The 14,762-nt window shown below is 43.1% G+C and overlaps 1 protein-coding gene across 12 annotated transcripts in view; it reads left to right on the forward strand.

Moving 5' to 3' along the window:
- The window catches only part of ZMIZ1 (zinc finger MIZ-type containing 1), a 455,946-nt gene that overhangs the window by 259,082 nt on the left and 182,102 nt on the right, over nt 1-14,762 (forward strand). For 11 of the 12 annotated variants that reach the window (XM_063958712.1, XM_063958715.1, XM_063958717.1 and 8 more), the window contains exon 4: nt 1,015-1,094. The gene's annotated coding sequence lies outside the window, so the exon portion shown is untranslated. Of the gene's footprint in view, nt 1-1,014; nt 1,095-8,828; nt 9,035-14,762 lie in introns of all 12 variants that reach the window. The other variant, XM_063958716.1, reaches the window with a different exon arrangement.

Consider the following 14,762-nt stretch of genomic DNA (forward strand, 5'->3'; position numbering starts at 1 on the left):
AACCAGCCAACACTCTCAAACACTTAAAGTGCCAATGGCTCCTGGTGGACCCGTCTATACCGCATGGTACTAATGTGGACCCCAGCATCCTCTAGGACGTAAGAGAAAGTAATATAAGAAAAAAATCCTTGAAAAGCGTAGACAACCCCTTTTCCTTTTACATAGTGCTATAATTGCGCCCATTAATGCATCTTGAGTCTTCCCTGACGCATAGTATACCATGGAATTAATGAGCCTTGCAATAGAAGTGCAGTTTGTACTACCTGGCATGCCAACACTGAAATTGCTGTAAAACCTTGAAGAAAGTGTGTGTGTATTTGGATTCCTACTGACTTACATTATTGGGTGTTTCAGTATGTGCATCAAACACTTAAAATGAATATCATGTTATGCAAGAGGGTCTTGCTCACTAGTGCCCACAGTCCACTGTATTTGACAGTAGACCTTTAGGAAGATACTGTACAGCACATTATTTTCCCTCATGATAGAAAATATACATACTAGCAGAAGCTTATTATATTAGGAAGACCTTTATAGCTCTATTTTACGTGCCTTACTTTTCCACTCACAAAATAATTTGGTTGATGCAAAGAGTGTCATCGTCATTTTGTAAGCTGAAAAACATTCATGAGAATGGAACCTTTCACTTAGGAACTAATCAGCTGTATTCTTATGAATATGACCTTAGCTGCCTCTGCGGTGTACAAACATTTGCCAAATTTAATATTCGTTTTGCTTAAGTTCAGCGTTACTCATGTGACAGAGTAAATTGTCTTTAAGGAGCCTAGTACCTTCTCACAGCCTGCAGCTGCTGAATATAGAAAGCATTTTTCTTGTGGCACGATGAGACCATGGACATCAACAGCACCAGTGACACCTATGAGCTACAAGTTGGTCACACTACATATACACTGCACAATATAAATGATAAATCCTACCATGCTCCATCAGAAGATTATAATTCGGAGCCCTCTCCACCCAGTCTTAATATATTTGTCTTGCCTTTTATTGTAGGAGGATGGATTTATTATACAAGTGAATAAGAAAAAGGGAGCGCTAGCAGCCTGAGGGAAAAAGTGCATTGGGATATGCAGGTGAGTCTATTTTAATACCCTATAACCAGTTGTTGTTATACATGACATTGGCTTCACCATCACAAGACGTAATCAATAGTCACACAGCTGTCTTCACCATTTTTTATTATGTTCACAATTCGTATTTAACTGAGAAATACAGGCATTACTAGCTATGTATTTATCTGTGTTATGACACAAATGTTCACAATACATTCTACCAGAAGCACTGGGAAGGTATGATTGACCAAGATGGTGGAAAATGGTATATGCTGCTTTGGTTAGTTTTCAAATAAATTCCCAGTATGTAGGCTTCAGTTTGATACAGCAATCTGTACATACTACATTACAAGCGGGGGAAGATGGTTAAATCATTAATGCCCTCCTAACACCTTTTTTGCATTGGTCGAGCACGAGCTTCAAGCCCATTGGCTTAAATAACATAGGAAGAGCTACCGCACAATTTCGTGGGCTGCCACGCAGCAGAAGTCAGGCTGTCGATGACAGCTTTTAACTCTAGAGAGATGGTCAGCGACTACGCATAACCGCCTTTAATTATTGCACGGTGTATGTAGGAGACTCTGTATTTCTCCCCATGATGATTAAATGAGTAATCGGTTCCACCTTGCAAAAGAGAGTGTTACTGGGTGTAGTGCTAATGGTTACAGTAAAAAAAAAAATGTTATTGAATTTGAATATACAATTATAAAACATGAAATACATTGAAACAGGTAGTGATAGACCTGGTTATAAAGAGCTTACCATCTTTACTCATGATCTTTATTGCCATATATTAAGGCTCACAGTACAATCTGAGCTTGTAAAGATAATGCAAGAGCGTGTAAGGTGTATCCTGGGCGGTGTAAAGCTTTAATATCAGTGACTCCTGCACACCAAGGGGGAGATTTAGCAAAGCTTTGAGGGCAGTAAGGTGGAGCGAGATAAAGTACTTCGCACTCGGCTCCTGTCATTTTTCAAACACAGCCTGTAACATGGCATCAGGTACTTTATCTCTCTCCAATCTTTAAAAAATCTCACCACAAGTGTTGGTAAAAATCAGATTGCCATTTCTCTGTCTTCTACTGGGATAAGTAATACAAAGGGGCCTCAGTGTAATCTGTGCAGCCCTACAGTATGATTCTTATTCTATTTGTATTTTTTTAAGAGCTGTTTTTTGCCATGTCATTAATTGAAAAGGAAATTATATAGACAATAAGGAGCTCTCAAATGTGAGAAAATGGTTGTATCCATGTCTTTTAAATGTTTTGTTTCATCTAAATGCTGCAAATCACCTGCTCTTAAGTTAGCGTAAGGCGGACACTAATCGATGCTTACAAATATGATAGTAACTCAATTATATAGAAATTGGGTGATTTAAATAATTGCCAGTGTGAAGATTAACAATAGATAAGGTGTTTGTCACTTAAACACTGTGACTACTGAAAAGCACGATACACCATCAGGTCCTGACAGAGAAGGTGATCTGTGTAGTACATTGACCTGAAATGCTTTTCTCGGAAGAATGCAATGGTGACGTGAGTCGGTCAGATCATGAAAGGCTTGTTAGGTCTGGGAGCCAGTCTACTTAAGATGATATTCAGCGTCTGATTCAAGGGAAGAAATGAATAAAGTATGTTAGCCAAAGAAAAAAAATGCTGATCATTGAAGTGGGGGAGGAGGTGATGTCGGCTCCCTGTGCCTGACTCCTGAAATAAAATATTTCTGTCTGTGGGAATGCAGGTCCTTGCAGGTCACATGGTCTCCTTTCATTGGTGGAGAGCGGAATGCATTCTGTGGTATTTCCTAAGATTTAATAAACAGAGGGGGTGGGGAGGGAGACCGAGGATGAGAGAGGTTACTCTGGGAGGGGTATTGACAGGGATCCAGGAGAGAAGGTGGCAACACTTCTGCATTGCTCATGATCTGTCTGGTTTTCTTAAGCTACGCACTACTTTGCACAAGTTAGACCTATTCAGACTGACTCAGACCTACCAAAGCGATCCTGATGTTCAGCGTAAGCACTACCCAATAATCGTTTAGTTCTAAACGATCTCTTTAATTCCAAATAGTCTCGCCAATGGTGTCTCTGTACACCAGACATCGGTTGAGGTCTGTGCATTTTCTGAATGATCCCAAAATGGCGTGAGCAACATAACACCCTATCGGGAGCCGGCCCGTTTGGACCAAGCGTCAGGCCCTGGTGCAATGTACACACTAAACAATTATTGGGCCAATGACCCAATACCTGTCAGGTTGCCCCAAAACTTGTATAGTATGTACCTAGCTTTACAAATGTATACTTCGAGAATGATGCATGCAGCTGTTACTTACTGCATTGAGGGTAGACAACCTGTGCCCTACTGTTGTCCTAATTCACTGAGCTTGGTGTGCCAACTCAATGGGAGCTACTATACAGGTCCACGGAGCCAATTGTACACACACGCTTTATATAGACTGCAGTGTGTTTCAATGCATTTTGAGTACCACCTGCACTAGACATTAATGATCCTATGATGGGTGAGTGAACTGTACAAAAGGAACAATTACAGTGAATGCAGGCATAGAACCTCTCACCTACAGACAGTGATGGCAGCTATTTTTATGTTCTGTACAAATTAAATTGCAGCTTACAAGTATACTATTAGTCACTGATATATTACGACCTAATGGCTCATATGGCGCTGAAATCTGGAGAGTCTCTCAGGAATAAAGAAGGTTCAGGCCAAAAATGTAAGCATTTACTGTCTCTCAGCAAAAGGCCCACTAGAAGGGTTGGGTATGGGTGACCAGTCACCATATCGATCCCGGGGATTAGAATGCCGGCAGGAGGGGGACGAGTGGGGATGTCCCTGTTAGTCGGCATGCCGACTGTCAGGATTTTGTAAGGGGCGGGATGCAGGAGTCAGTATTGTGACTGCCGGTCTCCTGACGGCCAGTCACATACTGTAACTACATCCCTACTAGAATACAACTTGTCTGCCCTGAAGTCACTGACAATGTGTGTGTAGTGGGCCATTCCTCAGGGATGCATGATCTCTGTTTTGGTTCTTACAAGCTACACACTCAAACGGGTGGTCTTCAGTATGCCGAATGTCGGGATCCCGGCGCACAGTATACCGGCGCCGGAATCCCAACACCCGGCATACCGACAGATATTCTCCCTCGTGGGGGTCCACGACATCCCTGGAGGGAGAATAAATAGCGCACGTAGCGCGCCACCGTGCCCGCAGCATGGCGAGCGCAGCGAGCCCGCAAGGGGCTCCTTTGCGCACGCCATGCTGTCGGTATGCCGGCGGTCGTGTTCCCGGTGCCGGTATGCTGGTCGCCGGGAGCCCGGCCGCTGGCATACCATACTACACCCACTCAAACTGCTGCAGGTCAGGAGCACATATAAAGCAGCCACATGTATATTCCCAATTGTCTGTTATACCCCTTTCACACAGAAAACAAAATATTTAAAGCATTTGTACCCAGTAATTTTCTGGAACATCCCAGGACCTATTCTGAAACCCAAGTCGAAAATTCCAGGACTTTTTACCGAGGTAGAAGTTCAGGGATTTTTGACCCAGGTAGACCCTTTCAGACGGAAGAAAGACCGGGTTGTTCCACAAATTAACAGGACCAAATGCTTAACCTGGTCATTTAGTTTTCTGTGTGAAATGGGGTACAGATGACAGGTAAAAGCCGGGACTTTTACCACTTTCTGTCTGAAGTGGTATTAGTAACTAACTGGTTCTGTTCCCTCTAATTTGTTAATGCATCTAGAGGGTAAAAGTCAGAACTTTTTGTGAGTTTATTTATTTATTTGTAATAGTAACACTCGCTCTGTGTTGTTTTACTTTTGATTTACCTTTTAATATATAAAGCTTCATAGTGCTGCATGCTGAAGCGCTACTGTATCTGTGTGTTTTCATTCACGCAAATATGCTCACTGCTGAATACAACGGTTTTCAGCTCCTTGTTTAAACAACACATTTTGTAGGTGTATATTTCACTAGGGCAGAGTTTCTCAAACTCTGCCATTTAGTCTAGGTATTAAGAATATTCATGCTTGAGCACAAGTGACTTACTTAGTACCTCAGTCAATTTGATTTAACCATCTAGACTCAAACATGAATATCCTTATAACCTGGACTGTATTGGAGGAGGAAACTCTGCCATAGGGTATGTTAATAGTACTTCCTGTAGATGTAATGGTGGTTGTTTATTAAACCCTCTTGTAGTGATGCACATGTATAAAATGCACCAGATCAGAAAAGTGTTCCTTAAAACATGAAGTATTTCATCATGCCATGTTTACGGAATTTGAGGAAACATACTCCATTTTAAATTTTACATTTTTCCTTATGAAGGAAAAATCATCCCAAAAATGCACAATTTATAGTGCAGTATTTAATATTAAAAAAAAAAAGTTTCTTGAAGTGTCCCTGGAAATAAGAAAAAAATAACTGTTAATGCAGCATAAAGAGTATGTACTGCTATAGGAAATTAAAAAAAATAGGCAGAAGGGGTTAGGAGAGGGACGTGGGGAACGGTAGAATGAGTTAACTCGAGGAAGCAACATGTGGGGGAAAGCAGTTGTGGAGACAGCGTCATCCATAGAGAGAGCCTGGATTGTGCAATGAGGCCAATCCAGGTTTAAAATAAAATTAGGGTATGAAAATTACTCTGATAAATGGGATTTATTTGAAGACAAATACTTGTGCTTCAACCACTGTGCCAAGGTGTCTGAGAATTCTGGAAATCAAATCTTTGGAGGAGATAAAGTGAAGAGAGATACATTACCAAACAGCTCTTGTCAGTTTTCAGCCTGTAACATGGCAGTTAGAAGCTGATTGGCTGGTACTTTTACTTTCTCTCTCTCTCTCCACTTTATCACTCTCCAAGGCTTAGAACATATGACACTTTGTAACTAATTCAACCCTTAATGGAATAGGGAGTGGGAGATCTCCAACGAGGTGATATTAGTGAATTAATGAAATTGTTAAAATAATCATAGAAATTAGTTCTAATTAGGAAGAGAGCTATCAGAATTAGAGAAGAAGCAGAAACGTTCTGTCTATCCCCAAAATGTAGTTAGCAAGAGCTATGACTGTTTGCCAAAAGAAGTTGATTTTGGAACACTCATCATCAGATGTGTATAATACAGTAGTTCCTGGTGCATTATTGCATCTCCTACATGTGGTAGAGCTGAGAGGTATAACCGGAGTCCTGTACCAACAATAACTTGAATTTGGTCACTACCACAGAAATACCAAGACAGCAGGAAAGGTTGATAGGAACACATATATGATATGTAGGCAGTTGGGATGCCAGTGGTCATATGATGGCATCCCAAAGCAGAGTATATTTATCCTCCCCCCTTACCACCCTAACCTACTCCTCCCCTGCAGCCTAACTCTAGCACACTCCAGTGGTACCTAACCCTTACCCCCATCCCACCCTTCCCGCAGCCTAAACCTAACCGCCCCTTCCTCGCTGCTTAACCTGGGATACCTAACCCTAACCCACCCATCCCGCAGAATAACCTTAACCCTCCCCCCGCAGCCTAAACATAACCCTCCCTCCCCCTTTACCACCACACAACCACCACCCGAGGCTTACCACTGAGGATTCCTGGCAAAAGTCGATTGGGATCCCGGCGTTTGGGTTCCCGGCATCGGCATAATAATACATGTTGGGATTCTGGCACTGGTATTCAGAGTATCAGGATCCCGAACACCGGTATTCTGAATGGATCCCAGTTGATACTGTGGCACATTCACTCTATGCCGAAGGTCTGGGTAAATCTCTTTTAAACAGCTCCACAAATGGGAACAGTGCACTAAGGAATTCAAGAGTACTAGTTTTGTAATGGGTGACTAGTACCAACTTTGTAGCCAGTTCTAGCATGTACATTTTTACAACAGTAAAGTTAACTGCAGTAACAGGTTGGATAAAGGAACTTCAGAGGCTCATGTCACACACATTGGGCGATATTGAATTGTTTTGCACCCCCGATCTACCGCCTAAAATGACGGGAGATCGCAGTGTGCAATTCAATTGTTTGGGTTTTTTCACACTAAATGTGCCCATAAAGGTCGGGTTTAGCCAAGTAAAGCAGCAAAATCCCACCCAAGTGCTGGCGCAATCACACAAAGTGCTGTTTAGATGCCCAAACGTGTCCCTTTTCGTTCATTTCAGTTTGCCACCCCGCGGGCTTGCGAGTTGAAATACAGACGCCAGCAGCCATCGTGCCTGCATGGAGCTACAACTGAATAGCTCATCTTGGATGCCATACAGTGGCTGCCGGAGTGATAACATCTAAATTCCACCCATTGTGCTCAGTCTATTCATTGATATCTGAGCACAGATAGAATAATATAATAGAGAAATGGGGAGCCCACGACTTACATGGAAATAAAACTAGTAATAAAAAAATATACAGATGTAGAGGTCCACAGGCAATACAGTTATTATATAGGTGTTGTTATTATTATTAACCTTTATTTATATGGCGCCGCAAGGCTTCCGCAGCAACTAATAAAGGGCCTAATTCAGACCTGATTGTGGGGGTGATTCCGAGTTGTTCGCTCGCTAGCTGCTTTTAGTAGCAATGCACACGCTAAGCCGCCGCCCTCTGGGAGTGTATCTTAGCTTAGCAGAAGTGCGAACGAAAGATTAGCAGAATTGCGAATAGAAATTTCTTAGCAGTTTCTGAGTAGCTCCAGACTTACTCAGCCATTGCGACCAGCTCAGTCCTTTTCGTTCCTGGTTTGACGTCACAAACACACCCAGCGTTTGCCCAACCACTCCCCCGTTTCTCCAGCCACTCCTGCGTTTTGCAACTCGAACACCTGCGTTTTTCCGCAAACTCCCATAAAACGGCCAGTTTCCGCCCAGAAACACCCACTTCCTGTCAATCACACTACGATCAGCACAGCGATGAAAAAGCTTTGTTATGCCGTGAGTAAAATACCTAACTTTTGTGTAAAATAACTAAGCGCATGCGCACTGCGAACCTTGCGCAGTAAGCAACTAATCGCAGTATAGCGAAAATCGGCAACGAGCGAACAACTCGGAATGACCCCCTGTATCAGCAAATTTGTTAGCAGATGGACAAAACCATGTGTACTGCAGGGAAGGGGGGGGGGGGGGGGAGAGCAGATATAACATATGTAGAGAGAGTTAGATTTGCGCGCGGTGTGTTCAAACTGAAATCTAAATTGCAGTGTAAAAGTAAAGCAGCCAGTATTTACCCTGCACAGAAACAATATAACCCACCCAAATCTCACTCTCCCTGTAAATGTTATATCTGCCCCCCCTGCTGTGCACATGGTTTTGCCCATCTGCTAACAAATTTGCTGCTACGGTCAGGTCTGAATTAGGCCCTTAGTACATAAACAAATGAGCAAAACACAAAAACAATGACTTGCAGTACAAGACAATGTGGGACAAGTACATGGTATATAGACATAGCTGCATTAGCAGACATGACACCGAAATAAGCATCAGGAAGGCGGAAACTGAGGGTCAGTTGAAATTGTAAAGAGTAGATGATAGTCTAAGCAAGAGAAGGAAAACCACATGAGAGGAGAGGGCCTGCTTGTGAGAGCTTACATTCTAAAGGGGAGGGGCAGACAGACTTGCATATAATACCACATAAGTAGGGACTCTTGTCACCATAGTAACTCACTTTTGTGACTATTTATATAAGTTGTTGTCTCTTATCTTCGGTTGTGAGTGATCTAACACATTGATTGGACACAGGTTCAGTTGGTCTCTTCCCAGGTGGGTCTGTTCCAGGCCATTTCAAAAGTGAGTACCTATGGACAATTGGACATCAGAGAAAAAGCTGAAATACAGAAGATGCTCTCTCTCTCCAGTGAAATGCATCTACAGGCAGCAATAAAATGTGTGAAGCATTTCTCTGTATGAAACATCTTTTGTGAATGCATGACATTTGCTTCCGGCAATATGAGGTATTTATAAGTTTCAATCTACCTTCTTTATATTCACTTCCCATACCGTCTGTGTACAATCTGATGTGTGAATAGTAAGAAGCAAGACTGGGGACTACTTTACCTTGAGCTGACAGCTAATTACCAACTTAAGATTGTGTCATGAGCTAGGATATAAAAAACAGACATGTTCTTTATACTGTAGCCAGTGATTTGTATATCAAAATACTTGGTCACACAAGTCTTTTTGGATGTTGGCCTGGATCTGTGCTCCTTTCTTCTCTTCTGTTATAGATCCAGATTCTAAACTCAAGGAAATTTTAGCATGTGAAGGGAACACTTTCCCTTGTGTCTGCTCCCGTCACTGTATGGTGGAAGGGTCCAGACTGCATGGAAGATTTTGCTGTGTGGATTTTTATGGGTGTTGCAATGGGATGAATTATCCCTATTCTTGAAGATCTGTGTTTAGAAGTACTCTGTGGAAGTGATGGCTTATTGATGACAGTCATCATACAGCCCTAATCTTGTGACTGTACATTCATCCGCAGATGTGAGAGGAATATTATGCTGTGTTAATTTCTGCAGAGGTGCAACAATTCACTGCTTGAGAGACCGTCAGCTGTCCAACTGTGGCTTAGCAGCATTTCCAGAAAGGTGGGTACACACTAGAACGAAAGGGATTCGTACTGACATCAGAACGAATCCCTATCAGCCCTAGATTGTGTGTACACACTTGGGCGATGCTATTGAAGGTCGGAACAAATATGTTCCGTCCTTCATTAGCATAATACAGGACGCTAGCGACAACGCTTGATTTTATGTGCTGCACATAGAACCAAGCGTCCATCGCTAGCGTCCGTGGGAGTGCGCAATCCCCGTACACATTGAGCGATGTAGGTAATATGTTGTTATGAAATGGCATATTGTGCTGACATCGCTGTAGTGTGTACCCAGCTTAACACAACCAGCTCATGCCTGGTGTCAAAGATTTCCCATGGCTGCATTTACAGTAGGTCCCTAGTGGACACAAGCTTGGTATTACTACCCTAGGTGTGTGGTCAGTGACTAGACTAACTGCATGGTTCTTTGGGAACATAGGGCGACAAACAGAAGAAGGTGTGAACAAGGTGACATGGCAACTGCTGAAATCTGATCATTTACCATTAGGAACTAGTCTTCCTCCCCCTCTGAAACACTAATAGATTAGACAGCTGTAAAATCTGTTCACATTCCCTCTGAAATCAATACACAGCTGGGCTGGTTTTTATACTGAGGGTTTCTGTTTAAACAAGGTCAGATAAAGGTTACCGCTTGAGAGGGGCCTTTTCAAGGAATCGCCAGACTCCTGGCTTTGACCTGCAGAGCATCTCTGCCCTTTATATGCATGGCGCTGTATTTTGTTGGTGTCCGTATAAAAGCAGCATAATGTAATGTAAGATCTCACGAGCAGGGCTCTCTCCTCTCATGTCCCTTTCCCTCTCTTAGGCTACGGCCACACATACAGTAACGGTCAAGTGGATCCCGTTCAGCGGAACCAGCTTGGTCGCAAGGTGACTGCACATGGGCACCTGCGGTCGGGCTGGATGGCAGGACGGTGGGATTTCATAGTGAACACATACATTTCAATGTATGTGTTCACACAGTGCGGGAAATCCCGTGTCACTGGCTGGATCCTGTTCTGCGGCATCCTGCAGATCAGGATCAGTGTGCTCACAAAATCCCCTTCCCGGCCAAGCGGGTCCCGTTCAGCGGGAGCCGCTTGGCCGCTATGTGTGGCCCAGCACTAACTACTGTCTTCTGTTCCATATTCCCTACAACAGCACCTTACCCTCTGTTTCTGTCACCCTGATGCTTATTTCAGTGTTATGACCGCTGATGCAGCAATGGTTATATACCATGTACTTGTCCTACATTGTTTTGTACTCTAAGTTGCTGTTTTCTTGTTGCTCATTTGTTTATGTACTTTGTTAGGTGCCGCAGATCCTGTGTGACACCATATAAATAAAGGATAATAATGTTAATGGAAATAATAAAAATAAAAACGAAGGTCCTAAGTCAGACTCTGCAGCATCAGTGCACATTTCTCTGATACTGCTTCTGCAGCTTTGTACAAATACCGCTGCAAACCCTTCCCTGGCGTACAGCTGTCCATCTGAATATGCACTTTGAGCATCTGTAAATGCTGAAATACCACTTGGTGCATCTTTAGGCGTGACCATCACTCGCACCATCACTACTCTCACCAGCCCCGTACTAAGTGCAGGTTGGCCATCGGAGTTTAGCCAACTATAATGCATCTGAGTTTGCAGCCACTTTAGTGATGGACCATCTTTGTGCGGCCTCCTAAACACCCCCCAGTCACCACCCAGGCATCCATCTGCTGGACATTTCTATGGCCATGCACCTAAATCACAGTGGTAAAAGGGCACACGGACTCTCAATGCATGTACAGTAGAAACGGGTTGGGTTTGGCTGACCGGTGGTCTGGAGACCGCCGGTCACCATGCCGATGCCGAGATCCCAGTTGTTAGGGGGGGTGGGGTGGTGAGCGCAACGAAGCCCCTTGCGGGCTGATGCTATTGCCATGCAGCAGGCTCGGTAGCTCGCTGCACTTGCCACAGGTTCTGTTCCTGCTCTGTGGGAATAGTCCCTGCTTGTCGGCATGCCGGCAGGCTGGTAACTGGTCGGGATACCGGCGTCTGTATAGTGACCGACATTTTCCCGACCGTTTGTCACATAACTGCATCCTGTAGGAGTAAGTCCCTCAATTGTCCGACAGCGAGATTAGGTCCCATATCTGTATGTAATACACTTAGCGGTACATTTCTGTTCAATTAGCATTTTAACCATTCAGCGCATATCACAGTCACGCCAGGCTCACTACAATATCTGGAATGTAGATATATGATGATCGTATGTGTTTAGGCACATCCGCAGGTACTGCTAATGTATCCCTGAACCAATCATTTCCTTTTTATACTTTTTATGCTGAATACTCTTTATTTCCACTAATACAGTAGTTTTCAGAAATTGTATCTATTTCATTTTTCTTTTACATTTGGAGATTATAGCTGTTTGTTGTGCTTATTATCTTTTAGTTGTATCATTTTGTTTTGAGGATAGCACCTCCTTTAATAACTTTTTTTTGCATTGTAGACCACCTCTTACATAACTTCTAGGTTTGGAATTGAAGGTGAGACAGATAATTTATAGAATTTGGGATGAAATCCTAGATCAACCTTATATAGTTGTTTTTTCAGCACCTACTAGAGAGAGAGGGAGGGAGTGAAGGGCCAAGGCGGAGACGAACTGCAGATGCTATTCATTTTCTCCCTTTCTTTGAAGACCTTTTAAAAGAATTTAGACTGCAGACAACCCCCTCCTATTCCATCACTGGGATTTCTACTTAACCCATTTCAGCGCCATAAAGGACAGTGATACATTGGATCAGCTTCCCAGCAGAGAGAGGAGGTCGTAAATAAGAAACTCTCACGTCAATAGTTTTGCTGGTGGGATCAGCGGTCCTAAGTGCGATCAATTTCATTTTGTACCTGTATTTCTCTTTCTGGGTGTGGGAGTGATGAATTAGCCTGGTCCGATTTAGTCATTTATCTTTATTCATAATGTTCAGGCTGAGGTTTTAGAGCTTACCATCTAATATAGTTGTGTGGGTCCACAGACTCTTCCACTGAGCTTATATGACAGTGCTGATAAATGATTGAAATGACGGATGGAGGTTAATTTAGTTCTAGAAGTGAAACACAAAAATCGGCAGGATGCCGAGGTGTCATGGATTTCACCACATGCTGTTCATCTTGCTAGCTGAATATTACAGGGTGGAGGTGAATATTAACTGTAGTTTTGCCACAATTCCCTTTAACTGATTGGCAGCCTGCCGTGGTAGAGAAAGTTTTAACAGACCCATGATAATAGTGGTCTTATGGTTAGCGTACCACACCCGTGCTTTGGAGGCAGATCCCATATTGAAGCACTCTGAGCACTCTTTCCCATATTTCACTGTTGGCTATCACAGTCCTTCTGTGGCTGCAATTTTTCCATCCACGCCAGCAGCGTTTACCACGAAACACCGGCAGTTTCCGGATGACCGACAGCCCCTTAGACTTCTAGTCCCCTTTTAACCCCTTGGTACTCGTGGATCTTTTCTGTGGCAGGGTCTTCTCTTTGTTTTCTAACTTGCATAAATATATTTCAGATGGGAAATCACATGACCGGCGGTCGGGATCGCTGGCAATGCCGACACACAGGGACTGTTCCCACTCTATGGCGAGCGCAGCAAGCCACCGAGCCCGTGTGTATGTATGTGTGTGTGTGTATGTATATATATATATATGTATATATATATATATGTACATATATATATATATATATATATATATATATATATATCCATCCAAATACTTCAGAGAGAGCACTCGCCAGTCTTCTTTAGAAAATTCACAAGCAAAGTTTAATTCACATACATTACGTCAAAGAGGTGCATGCCGACTGGGAGAGAGATAAAGTACCAACCAGTCAGTTCTTAAATGTAATTTTTCAGACACAAACTGTAACATGACAGTTAGGATCTGATTGATTACTTTATCTCACTCAAAACTTTGATAAGTCTCCCCCACAGCCTCATTTTCTCCTGCTGTTGCGTCGTCCGGAGGTCAGGCATCCTCTAGAGGCTGCCTGCTGCAAGTCTTGCATTTTCTTTGGAAGGAAGTGGACATTTGGCCCTATCCAAGCATGAGTAAATAGCCACAGACACAGCTGTCACCATAGCATCCGCTTCTTTTGGAAACCTGGAACCATGTGGAGAGAATGGGCCCAAGGCAGCACTATAGTGGCAGGACTCGGAGGCAGAGTTGGCATTTTGTTTTTACAATACTTTTATTCATTCTTGGATATGATAAACTGATAATTCTTTAAGAGAGTTTACTGCCCTGTAGAGACTGCAGTCTTTTATAGTCTTTGCGTTAAAAAGTTTGTACATCAAGAGGTCCTGTATGCGTCCAATTGGTTATGCCAAAGAGTAATTTGGTCGATAAGGTTTTATCAGATCTACATTAATTCTTCAATATTAGGGAAAATTGCTATAGTTGTTTCATATCTTCTGTATATACACATGATTGTAGTATTTGCTATTCAACACTAGCGACCTTATTCAGTACGGATCGCAAAATTGAGAAAACGCAATCCATCTGATTACTGAATGATTGTGCAGCATTTTGCAATTTATTCTGCGAACGCATTGTGCTTCAATGCAATCGCATTTGATTGACAGGAAGCCAACATTTAGGGGAGGAAACATGGCGTTTTGTGGGTGTGTTTGTCAAAATGCAGGCGTGCCAAGGAATTTTTCCGGGTGTTTCCCTGATGTCAGTGAAGACCACTTGCAGCCTGTTGCATTAGCAGAAATGTGCATGACTTTGCCTGGCGCAGATCAAGAAACTCTTCGATATGTCAGCAATTGCAAATGGTTATGTGATCGTAATGCGCGCTGTGATGCCTTTCTTTCTGGGCGGCAACTATTTGATCGCATCAACTGCTTTTCAGCAGTTTGGTGATCCGTGCTGAATACAGACCTATGGGGTTCATTCCGAGTTCATCGCTAGCTGCCGTTGTTCGCTGCGCAGCGTTCAGGCTAAAAATCAGTATTTCTGCGCATGCACCGCAATGCGCAGGCGCGTCGTACGGGTACAATGAGCATTGTGGGTTTGCACAGAGTGTAACGAACATTCCAGTC

The sequence above is a fragment of the Pseudophryne corroboree genome, chromosome 3 (genome assembly GCF_028390025.1).
Source record: "Pseudophryne corroboree isolate aPseCor3 chromosome 3, aPseCor3.hap2, whole genome shotgun sequence".
NCBI lineage: Eukaryota > Metazoa > Chordata > Amphibia > Anura > Myobatrachidae > Pseudophryne > Pseudophryne corroboree.